The following is a 12,660-nucleotide window of genomic DNA, read 5'->3' on the forward strand; positions in this document are numbered from 1 at the left end:
CTTGCTGTTGCTGAGGCTGGCTTTGAACTTGCGATCCTCCTGTCTCAGCTTCACGAGCCTCTGGGATTTCAGGTGTGCGCCACTGTGCCCAGCTTCTCCAATCCATTTGACGGATGTCAGTGAGGACTTTCTAAGCCTTTGGCCCTGAACTGGGCACTGGAGACGGCACCAAGCAAAACTGATTTTTCTGGGGAGGAAGGAGGTATGACACTGGCCAGCCACACAGGCACAGTTTAGCAGAAAGCTCCAACCCAGTTACCTAGTTGGGAGGTCAGGGAAGGTCTGCGGGAGAAAGTAATGGTTTGAACAGAGGAACCTAGTGTATCCAGATGGTCTGGATGTGACTTGACACTGACTTCAAGGTGGGCTTTGGCAGCCCTTCGGGTTGATGTCCAGTTGTATGGTGGAGCTGCAATACACACAGGCGGGGATGCACTGAGTAAGGCAGCATCATGCCCCACCAGCATCACCCTCGAGAACCACTGTGGTCTTCTCAGCCTTGGGATGGAATGCTGTTTCTCCCTTTCCCTAACTCTGCTCTCTTCCCCCTCCCTTCCCCCTCCCCCCTCTCTCCTTGAAGCCCTTTATTTTTTATTTTCAAATAGGGACTCACTGAGTACTGATGCTGGCCTCCAATTTGCCATCCTCCTGCCTTAGCCTCAAGTAGCTGGGATTAAAGGGGTGTGTCCCCATACTGGCCATAATGCTATTTCTTTTTTTCTTTCTTTTTTTTTTTTTTTAGAGAGAATTTTTTTTTTTAATATTTATTTTTTAGTTTTCGGCGGACACAACATCTTTGTATGTGGTGCTGAGAATCGAACCTGGGCCGCATGCATGCCAGGCGAGCGCGCTACTGCTTGAGCCACATCCCCAACCCACAGTGCTATTTCTTTGGAGCAGGAATCAAAAACTACTGGCCAGATCAGTCAGCTGCCTGGCTTTGTAGTGGGAATTTCATTAGCACAGAGCCACACCCATTCATGCACTTACCTTACCTTCCTAAGTGGCAGCTGAGCTGTTACAGGAGACTGGGGCCCACAGAACCAACAATATTTAGTATCTTGCCCTTTAAAAGGAAAGTTTGCAGCCCTCTGCTGTAGAGCAAATAAAGGAATTAATTTTATATTTAGGAACTATGGTGTGAAGGAAATTGCTATCTTCCTCCAAAGTCAGAGCAGGGAGTGAGATACTGGCACCTTAAAAGATGAGCAGGGCTAAGGAAACCGTTGCTTCTCTCCTGGGATCAGGTGTTCATCAGTGGAAATGAAAGTGGTCTCCCAAAGTACTTAACCCACCTCCACTCTCTATCTGTCTCTTGTTCTGTCTGTGCACCACTGGCCCTGGGATTCAGGAGACCGCCTGATGCTATGTTCCTTCAGTCCAGGGGGCGAGGGCGGGTCAGGCTTACTGTGCAGGTAGTGATGTTGCTGGACTGAGAGCCACTGAGATCCCAGTGATGGTAGTAGGCACACCAGGAAGAGAGTGGGGAAGACCCTGTGATGACTGTCCTGAGCTCCCACAGCGTGTCCTGTGGTTACTAACAGTGCAGTCTCAAGGACACGGGCCATGTAGTCCGTAAACCAATTCCGTTCGTCTAAATTTTGGGGTGGAATTAGTTTATTTGCATTTAATTATAAGTTTGATTCAATTGGACAGTTGTAAGGTGGCCATGCCCGTGTGGTCTCTGATTCCTGCCTCCTGGTGTCCATACCTCTGTGAGATTCCCCTCCCTTTGAGTATGGACAGGACCTATGATTCCAATGTGGGGAAGGCAGGGGATGTCACTCCCAGGGTGAGGTTATTGAGCTTATCTTGCCAGCAGACTTACTCTGGAGACATTCTTGAGCTGAGGGCGTCTTCCATCCTTCAACCAGCAAGGGCTGGGTCCCTTAATCCTCTCTGGGTAGGGGGCAGAAAAATGGCTTCCCTTCACCCTGTAGGTTTCCTGATGAGACTACGATTAAATTGACATAAAACAGATCAGCAAGAAGTAAACCATGTTTAGTTAGGCAGGCACAGGCGTCCCACCAGGCAGAACCAGGAGAAGTGCTGTTCAGGAAAGAGCAGGGCTGGGGCTCCTGTTGGGGTTAGGGAGGAATCCTGCTTACTCTATAGAGTCTCTCAGGCCATGGAAGTCTGAGCAGCTTCCTAGCGTACCCCTTTACCAGTGTAGCTTTTCTTTATGGGTGCCAAGTTCTTCCATAAGGACAGAGCTTTACTGTGGTCTGTGAGTCAGAATAAACCTGCTGAAGAAGTCTGTTTCAGGTGGAACATTTTGGTCTCCTGTAATCACTTTTAGACCCTTCCCTGGTGGCACCTACAGGCAAGCACTGTGCCTATAGCACCTGACTACAGCCTCAGGGAGATCTGACTGTGCTGTGCTGGGATCCTGACCCCCAGAGCCTACGAGGCAGGTGGCCACTGCCAGCTGCTCAATCTGTGGTATTTCGTTATGCAGCAATAACAAAGCCTTTAAGAAGGTCACTGCCAGGTGTCACTGCTACATATTTAACATTATAAAAATCCTGGGCTGGGGTTGTGGCTCAGTGGTAGAGCACTTGCCTAGAATGTGTGAGGTACTGGGTTCGATCCTCAGAACTGCATATAAATAATAAAAATAAAGATCCATTGACAACTAAAAAGTAAAAACAAACAAAAAACCCTGGCCAATCCTGGGAATCTGCACTAGGTATTTCCCCCTTGAAACTTGTCCTTGGGGCTGGGGTTGAAGCTCAGTGGTGGAACACTTGGCCTGGCATGTCTGAGGGGAGGCCCTGGGTTCCATCCCCAGCATATTTTACTCCCCGCCCCCCCCCCAAAAGTTGTCCTTAGATTATTGAGTCACTTAGCCATTACAGTGAAATGCACCTGAAGTCCAGCTCCTTGGGAGACCGGGTGGGAAGATTACTGGGACCTGGACAATTTAGGCAGATCACGCACATCTCAAAAGAAAAAGAAAAATTATCATGTTACTTGACAAATGGAATATGGAGATGGTAGCTTAGATAAAATTATGGCATCAGTTATTATATTTAATGAAGTTGATCACTGGAATGATAGGAAAAAATATCCCTATTCTTGGTAACTGTTTGTGAAGTATGTAAAGGAACAAGGCACTTGTGCAAAAAAGCTTAATTTCATGACTGCGAATTCTCTCTAACTACTCTCAGCAGCCTTAGTGTGTCCTGCCTCCATTTGCTAATGAGGAGGGGAGATTTGATGTCCATGCTTTCAGAGCTCGCAAGTGATGAAATCAGACTTTGCAGCAAGCAGAGCCCCAGCCAGTGACTGCAGAATTTCAGCCCGAGGTGCTCTTCCCTCAGCTGAGAACCAGGGAAGATTTAACCAAAGCCCTAACGTGACACCACCTGGATGGGACATCTGAATTTCTGTTTTGAAGAGCTTCTAAATCTCTGGTTCCCTTTTTCTTCTCACTGGGCCAAGCCACACGTGACACTGACACAGTATTTCTGGCAAGCCACTCATAAGGAGATGCCCTGAACACAGTGGAGGAGGGGACCCTGCACACCACTGCTCCAGTCTGTCAGAGGGACATGCAGCAGGTAGGCTAGCCTGACAGTCCTCCCAAGAGTCAGCCCCAGCTCCAAGATAGTGGCTTCTGGGGACCCTTAGGACCCGTCCTTCACTCACTGCTCATGAACTACTCTTGCCAGTGAATCCCCGTCAGGGCCTGCTTTCTTCACTTGAACTTCAGGGGCCCCTCTTGCAGAGTGTGGGGCCATGTTCATGATGACATTCCATGGAGGGATTTCTGATGTCTTGAGTGTCTTGTAGCCCGTTGGTCTAGCGACTGTCCTTCCAGACCTACCCTGTTTCATTCATAAAAAGCAGGGGAAACATTAACACCAAACCCTAGTGTCCCTGTGGCCCGTGGCTGATGTTTGCATGGTGGTGCCTGGGCTGGGCAGTGGGCTACTGCGCCCCCATCGCTGCTGCCAGAAACAGGCGGGTGGAAGCGGACTTCTGTTATGGCATCAGTTTCTTTAGGGGTTATTTCTGTGTTAATTTTAGTTCCTGAAAACAGCACTCTAGGCTATATTAATAGTTTAGCTTCCCCAAGAAATATCTTTAATATGAATTTATTGGACTATTGATTTTTCCTGAGGTATAGATGTTGAAGGTTTTTTTAAAATATATTTTTTAGTTGTAGATGGACACAACACCTTTATCCTGTTTACTTTTATGTGGTGCCGAGATTGAACCCAGAGCCTCGCACATACTAGGCAAGTGCTCTACTGCTGAGCCACAACCCCAGCCCTGTATTGAAAGTTTTTTTTTTTTAAAGAACATTGTAGATTTTGTAAAATGAAAGTTGAAGACTCAGTTCACAGTTACTTTACATCTGCCTCGAGAAGCGGTACTGGGAAAAGCTACATCTTCTCTTGGGTTCATATAGTTTCTTCTAAGGGATAAAACTTGCCCTTGGTAAACTCAGAGCCAACCAGCTGCAGCTCAGTCACAGTCGGGCTTGTGTCCTGCACTCTGACCTCACTTGCTTTGACTGTCTACTGATTATGTGTTTCTCGTTGCCTAGATGAAGACTTGCCATTGGGTGAATTGTTTTGTAACTTTTCACATTAGCTTTGTGGTTCTCTTTGACCTTACTTCTGAGCAGAAGCCGCTGTGAGTGTGTTGCACCGATTATTAGGCGAGTTGTTTTAACTCATGGAGACGGACTGTGTGAAAACTCTGGCTTTTGCTTTTGCTTAAGGGCTCAAACCCCTGTGTGGTTCTAACTGGGGCTTGACATGGAGTGAGCAAGATGGGTTGGAGCGGACCTAGACTCTTGTTCCCGTCGGGCTCTGCAACAGCTGGACTGCTGTTTGCTTTCTGTGGCCACGCCTCATGTACCCTCCCCAGCCTGCCTGGGTGGGAGAGAGGAGGGAGAGCTCTTGGCAGATGCCTTTTGCAGGACCCTTCAGTGTAAGAGAGGGGGGTCATTTTAGTCCCATTTTTAGCATTATGGTAGTTTGCGTCTTTCCTCTTAGGGTAGAGCATTTTAGCTTTTGTTTTTGCTTTTGCATTTCCTGTGTCCAACTCCTGAAGCAAAATGGATTGCTAAAAATGCCACTTGATGTTTGTTTTTTTGTGCCTAGAATAACATTCAAGACCTTTGAAACTGTGAGCACTAAAATAGTTTTAGGAGAAAGAAACGTCATCTCTGATACTCTTTTCTATAATTTTTTTAGAATGTTTCTAGTTGACCATGTTTTTATGTAATTGGGCCTACATAGGGCTGGGGGTGTTAACTCAGTAGTAGAGTACTTGCTTCACATGCACAAGGCCCTGGGTTCCATCCCCAAGATGACCCTCCTCCCATATACACACCCGTTTCTTTCATCAATAGCGATGCAGTGACATTTTATGTGAGCATCTTGCATTTCCATTTGTATGCAGAATGTTGGGGATTAAACCCAGAGCCTCATACACGCTTGCCAAGCACTTTAGCACTGAGCCACATCCCCAGCCCATGAGTACCTTATTTTTTTAAAAAAGTACAATAATTTTTGGAAGAAGATCATGGCTGAAGATGAGAGCTGCTAGAAAGTATAGCTGGGCCACTTATACGGTGACCAACTAGCAAACAAGCCATGTGCCTTTCCACATGAATGGAGCTTGCACGTGGCCCACCACAGGGCAGACTTGGGTTATTCCCGGGGTTCCTGAGTACCTAGTGCATAGTAGACATTTGGCAGGTATTTGCTGGATAATGGAGCAGTGTGGCATGTAGGGAAGGGTGGAAAGGGTCAGCGAGGCTAGGCTTCAGACCCAGTGGGCTCCCTGTCTCCTAGAGGTCTTGGTCACATCAATTGCTGAGCCCACCTAAGTTTCTGATCGATGGTGGTGCAAGAGTGTGCATCTCTAAGTCCTTTCACAGGGGCAGTGACTGCTGTAGGCTCAGGACCACGGTAAGAACCACTGGCATAACCTAATGCTCTCAATTTCCAGGTGAGAAAGGAGTCTCAGGGAAATGGTGCTGTGCCTGCTTGACACCACTGAAAGCCAGGTCTCCTCCCATTTCAGGGATGAGAACTGTATTGCAGTGTCCCCAGACTGGCACAATGCTGTGGTGGTGACCCCATGCTCACTTCTTTCTTGAGATCTAGTCCTAGCCAACTGGCAACCTTGGAACAGAACAAAAGGACTTGGTTCCAGGTATCAGTTTGTTCTGCCTGCCCTGTATCAGCCACCCTGTATCACCCAGTGATATTCACCACCAATGGAAGGAAGGGGTTCCATTGGAAGCTGAGTGAAGCCCCGTGATTGTTCAGTAGTTACACTCCCAAAGTTCCTTCCCATGTTGGAGATCTCATCATGGTACCTGGGGAGTCAGCTGCCCTGCGGATTCCTGGCCACTTTGTGGGGGTACTCTGAAGGCCCTCATTTGCTCACTGCCCTTCTCTTTCCTCTGGAGTAGGAGGAGGTTCTTACAGCCCTTTCCTGTCCATGGTTTTCTTTTTTTATTATTATTTTCCTTCCATGGTACTGCCATGCCATCTACCCAGCACCTGCCCACCTAAAAGACGTGGTCACTGACTTAGGTGTCAGGAATATTCGGTGAGCTTATACTCAACCAAGTAGTGTCTATGCTCAGGCTTTCCCAATTGTTGTGTAGCTTTGGACCTGGTCTTTTTCTCTGAGCTTTAGAAAGATGAAAGATGGCCTGCCTGGCAGGGCTGGCAGTGGGTGCTGCCCACGTTGCAGGCTAGTGCTAGAGCGCAGTGTGGAAGGGATGGGCCCTGCTCACCTTCACTCTTCTTCTTTACCCTCCCCCCAGGGGGTGTCCCAGGACACGCTTTGGATTTAGCCTTGTGGCCTTGTACTTTAAGACAAAGTTGGGAGAATTCATTTTTGGCTAGGCATCTCATTACCAGAACGTTGGGAACAACGGGATCGCTTGGTTAGAGGAAAGATGGCTGGGTGGAAGGCTTCCACCTTGGATACCGTATTTAGATTTCTGAATTAGCGCTTTTGGCAGCAGAGAAGGAAGCATATCCTGCACCCCAGAACCACATGTTGTAGCATTCTCCGGAGGCTGTGAGGCTTCCTGACCCCGTAGGACCCATGCAGCCCCATTGCCGTGCTGGCGCTTATATGCCCTGGCCTCCCAGGACAGCTTCTACCAGCTCTCTGGTATGCCTGACTCATTGTGCTCTTGCCTCTCCATGCACTCAGGCATGCCCTCTTCAGGCCACATACCCCTGCCCACCTGTGGCCCATGGAGAGGCCTGAAGGCATGCTTTTTCTTGACTGCCTTGCTACCCTGCTTCACTTTCAAGTCCCTGCATCTCCCCAGAAACCATTTCTCAAGAGCCTGCTGAGAAGCCCATCCCAAAGTTTAAGTGTTAGCTGGGGAGGCCCCTGCTTCCCCAGATTAGGCTGGGAGTCTGGCCCAGCTTCACAGTCATCACCCCTGATGTGTTTCGTGCCTGCCCTCCCTGACCCTCTGAGTATTTGTGCCCATCTGCCTGCTTCCCCTACTTTCTTCCACTGTTCTCCTCCACCCAGGGGATCTTTCTTTCAGAGGAGGGTTGACCCACACCCACACCTCCCCAGGCTCCTGCTAGGTCCTGGCTGGCAGATGGGGCAACTGTGTATAGATGAGTTGTTTCCTGAACTAAATTCAGAGATCCAGATTCTTCGGTTCCTGAGGAAGAGGAACATTAGTGGTGGCCTTTTGCACACTGGGGAGCTGGCCTAGGGCCAGTTTATGACACAGAGGTCTGAGCTCATGTTTATGTCAAGTTGATTTCCTTGAGTAAAAGACTAGGATTTTAAAACCTGAGAGTGCTCTGTAAGACTGGAAAGAAGCAATTGTGCGTTTTAGCTATTTATTTATGTGTATATGTATGGTCTGGGGCTAGAATCGAGAGGTGCTCCACCCTTGAGCTACATCCCCAGCCCTTTTTTATTTTTTTACTTTGAGACAGGGTCTCTGTAAGTTGCTGAGGCTGGCCTCAAATTTGTTATCCTCCTGTTTCAAATTTGTTATCCTCCTGTTTCAGCCTCCCAAGTTGCTGGGATTACAGTTATGCACAGACTATACTATTTTAGCATTTTATTTTTTTAATTGGTTTTATTTTTTAAATACATGACAGCAGAATGCATTACAATTCTTATTACACACATAGAGCACAATTTTTGTATCTCTGTTTGTATATAAAGTATGTTCACACCAATTCATGTCTTTATACATGTACTTTGGATAATGATGTCCATCACATTCCACCATCATTGCTAACCCCCTGCCCCTCTCTTCCCCTCCCACCCCTCTGCCCAATCTAGAGTTCATCTATTCCTTCCATGCTCCCCTCCCTACTATTTTAGCATTTTAGAATTAGCCTTTTTTTCATGGTTGGTTTAGGTTCTCTGCTCTCAGAACTTCATGTTGAAGATTAAGTGACAAGCAGCCCTTTGAAGCAATCCAGACTTTCCTCAAGCTTCAGGACACAGAGTTCTGTAGTAAAATTTTTGTTTTGATGAAAAATTTAAAAATACTAAGCTCAACCCCCACCACAAAGAATTCAAAAATATTATTATAAAGAAAGTAGACATATTTCAATCCCTGCTCTGTGGTAGTGCTTAAATTTGCAAAGACAGTTAGAACCAAATATGCTTTCAAAGGTAGCCTCAAAAAATGTGCATACTCTCTGGCTCCATAATGCGCTTCTTCAAAGTATCCATACCCATTCGCTGCTGCAGCCACAGCTTTCGTGCGCCTTCAGGCATACTTGCTGGTCCTTTTGAGTTGCATGTCTTTGTAGCCAAGGATCCCTTAGTTCTGAGGACACGGTGACTTGAGACGCCAGTCACAGAATGAAAGCTGTCTTTTAGAAGATATGGCCATGGTGGTTACACCCAGGGCCGGTCTTCCTGGAAGAGAACAAAGCAGCAGATTTTCTTCATGGTCTCTTGGTGGCTCTTGGAAATTTCCGTTGAACACTGTGGCATTGCCCTTCCTCCTGCTTCCCTCCCTAAGGAAGGAGCTATTGTGACCCCACACAGGTGGGGGTCTTCATGGACAGGCGTGTCCTGCTTTCTTCAGACCAGAGGACCCGTGCTCGGGGCTGCTTATTTTCCCAGTTGATTGTGTTTTCCTGTTTAGAAATCTCAAGGTTTTCCATCTCAAATGTAAAATGTGGTTATCATCTTAGAATATGCTGGAGGGACTTTAAAGTTACTTTGTTTTCTACTGAGGATACAGTTAATCCACAGGTCAGGTTAGCAGTGGAATCTGGCCCCACACTGCAAGCTCTGGCCTGTTCCTGAGCAGAACCAACTGAGGCCACCTGGCTTGGTTGGGTTAACATCTCCTTCTCCCTTTTAGAAATTCTGCATTAAAAATCACTCTTTATGCTTTGTGTTTCCCAGATTAACAAAAAGATTGTGTCCAGATCTGCTTTCTTCTGACTGTGAGGCCCATGTTGGTGTGTGCACACCCTCTCACCCAACACCCTGTCTTTCTGACCCACTGTCTTCCCCTCTGGAGAATACTGTTGCCAAGCAGTTACTCCAAGGCAAAAGACACATTTTTTTTCCCAGCCCAGAGTAGGTGTTAAGCAAACACTACAGCTATGTAAAAGTAAGTCGTTCAGCAGGAGGAAGAGTAACCCAACCCCTTGTTCCTCCACTCTGGATGGAACATGTCATCACACAGGCCAAAACACAGCAGATCTTTGGGAAGCACTTACCTACTCTGATTGGTGTTCTGAGTGACGCAGGCTCAGAACACCCCTGGGTTGGCTGAATTTCCTTGCGGGGGTGATTGGTCACTTGGACTTTGGTGGCTAGAACTGATGGGTCATAGCCTCCCCTGATGTCGGTAATGCAGGCCTGCTGGTCTCAGATTTGTTTGTTCCCCAGCAGGAGAGGCTCATCCTAGGTGGGGTGGATTCCCCCGGCGTGTCCCCTTCCACATGCCCTTGCTGTACTGGGCACACCCACCCTCTTCTTCAGCTGAGATTCAGAATATTGTAGCAGCTTTACCTTTCTTCCTAAGACCCTGTCTTCTGAGCCAGCTTACTGCAAGCTCCTGCAGGTTTGTGAAAACCCAGGAGTCCCCTGTTGGATGGGCTGGAGAGCTGGAGACAGTAACTATCATCGAAGGCCCAGCCCTTGTTCTGTCAGATGAGAGGATCAGGACACTGGTTTTTCAGAAAATAACCCAGTAAAAAAGAATTTAAATTCTTTGTGACTTGATCATGGTCTGAAGTCTTTGGACACTGTGATAACTTCCCATAAGCTAATTCTCCCTTAAAAATGGCGCCCCTTTGCTTTCACCTCAGTTCCAGGACCTGCTCAGGAAGCTCAGCCAGCATCATGGTGACTTGGTCAAAGGTTGTGGTCCCTACCGACCCTGACCTGCAGCAGCACCTCTGAGTCCAGGAAAAGGGGGAGCTGTCTCAAGCCAGTTATGGCTGAAGTAAGTCTCAAGAATTCAGCTATACCACCTGGGTGCCTCTGGCGTCTTGTGTTTCACTTCATGGTTTAAGCTGTGGAGTTGATTTGGGGACCTGCTGGTGGGTGTTACTATAGCAGAGGTTAGCAGTGGAGTACTGGCCCCAAGTGGCCAGGGCCGCTCTGAATCTCCCCAACTCCGCACCCCGCTCAGCCTGGTGTGTGCTGGGCAAGTGCTCTACCACTGAGCTACATCCCAGCCCTTTGTATTTTTCATTTTGAGACAGAGTCTTCCCAAGTTACCCAAGTGGACCTCAAATTTGTGATCCTCCTGCTTCCACTTCCCAAGTGTCTGGGATTATAGACCCAGACCTGGGTCAGCCTCCTCTTTTTCACAGCCAGATCCACTCTGTTTGGAGGACTCAGTTCAGGGCTTCGCTTGTGAACTTTTTCTGGATCTCTCAAAAGTAGGCTTTTTGTGTTGTTAGCATTCGGTTCTCTCCATAGGCATGGCTCTACTTCCCTTTAACTTTTGTAGGAAGGGTCTATATTTCTGTTCAGCTCCACAGCTACTTGCTGTGCAAATCCCCAGGTCTGGGCTGGTTGAAATAGCTCAGCCAAACTGTATTCAACCCAGGGGGTGGGCCTGAATTTGATATTAAAAAAAAAAAAAAAAACCATTTATTTTTTAGTTGTAGATGGACACAATACAATACCTGTATTTTATTTTTATGTGGTGCTGTGGATCGAACCCAGCGCCTCACGCGGTAGACAGATACTCTACCGCTGAGCCACAACCCCAGCCCCTGAATTTGATTTTTTAACTTTGTTTCATTGAGCAAGATGCCAAACTCCCAGCTTGGAGAAGATGGGTATCTGCCTTCCTCTGACCTATGTGGGCCCTCTGACAAGCAGAGCCTGCCTTCTGTGGGAAGACTGGCTGTTTTAAAATAGGAGACATAAAGCCTACAGCGGCTGAGGGAGAACAGACCCCCCTTCTCCAGCAGCATGCCAGTTCCTGCCCTGAGGATTCTCAGATAAGCACCTAAGGGATTTAATTGAGATGAGGTCTCCCCACATTGTCCAGAACGCTGGGGCTGTCTGCCTCAACCTGCTGAGTACTGCCCAGGCAAGTTTTTGAAGAAAAGATTCCCCTGGATTTTCCCTGAAGCACTGTCCTTGATGAGGTAGATAATTTGGAAGGAGATGGAGGAGTGTTAGGGCCAAGAGAGAGGATGGCTATCTCATAAGAACACATTGCTGAGCACCGTGGTACACGCCTATAATCTCAGTAACTCAGGAGGCTGAGGCAGGAAGTTTGCAAGTTTGAGTTTAGCAATTTAGCAAGACCTGTTTCAAAATAAAAAAATAAAAAGGGCCAGGTGTGATGGCACATGCTTGTAATCCCAGTCACTCAAAGTCTTGAAGCAAGAGGATCACAAGTTCAAGGTTAGCCTCAGCAATTTAACAAGGCCCTAAGTGACTTATCAAGACTGTTTCTAAATGAAATATTTTTTTAAAGGTGGAGATGTGGCTCAGTGGTTAAGTGCCTTTGGATTCAATAAGTAAATAAGACTAGGGGTATAGTTCAGTGGTAAAACATCCCTGCGTTCAAATTCTCAATACCCTAAAACAAAAGAAAGCAAAAAACACCACATTGCTAATGAGCCTTTTAATCGGTATTGTGAAGTCCCTCTACCACTGATCCCAGATGGTTAAGGTATAAATTCAGTGAGAATGGAGCCTTTCTGACTTAGGAAAACCCCTATCCCTGCTTCTTTTAGCAACCTCCCAACTCCAGGCATCCCTGAAGTACAAGTTCTTCCCCAGCCCATTGTTTAAAATGAGTCAGGCTCCACCTATGACCACCCACCTCCCCAGTTGGGAGAGCCAGTGTGTGATTGTGGCCTCTTCCTCCTAGGCCTGAGTGATTTACCAGGTGCCAAACAGCCAGCCCTCTGTGTGCCCCTGCTGGGCCCCGCCATCTGGTCCTGCTCTTCGAGAGGGGTGAATCACTTTTACAAGCCACACTGGCCAAAAAGTCTTCCTTTGGTCTTGTGGTGACTTGCTTCCCTAGTGATAGAGGCTATGAACACATCTAACAAACAGGCTTTGGCTTTAAAGAGGGGTATGGGAAGCTGGACCTACTGGGATGTGTGCCATCCAGGTAGGGAGCTGTGGGGACAGCTGGTGGTCCTCAAGGTGAGTGCCTGCCCGTATTAGGTGTTGCCTTGTCAGAAC

The 12,660-nt window shown here is 47.6% G+C and overlaps 1 protein-coding gene across 11 annotated transcripts in view; it reads left to right on the forward strand.

Moving 5' to 3' along the window:
- Positions 1 to 12,660, forward strand: part of Rapgef1 (Rap guanine nucleotide exchange factor 1) — a 129,293-nt gene that overhangs the window by 41,313 nt on the left and 75,320 nt on the right. Inside the window, exon 1 of one of the 11 annotated variants that reach the window (XM_076845208.2) lies at positions 10,343 to 10,444. The exons of the other annotated variants lie outside the window; for them this stretch is intronic. The gene's annotated coding sequence lies outside the window, so the exon portion shown is untranslated. Of the gene's footprint in view, positions 1 to 10,342; positions 10,445 to 12,660 lie in introns of those variants that run through there. 11 annotated transcript variants of the gene reach the window in all.

This window comes from Callospermophilus lateralis, chromosome 2 (assembly GCF_048772815.1).
Source record: "Callospermophilus lateralis isolate mCalLat2 chromosome 2, mCalLat2.hap1, whole genome shotgun sequence".
Classification (NCBI taxonomy): domain Eukaryota; kingdom Metazoa; phylum Chordata; class Mammalia; order Rodentia; family Sciuridae; genus Callospermophilus; species Callospermophilus lateralis.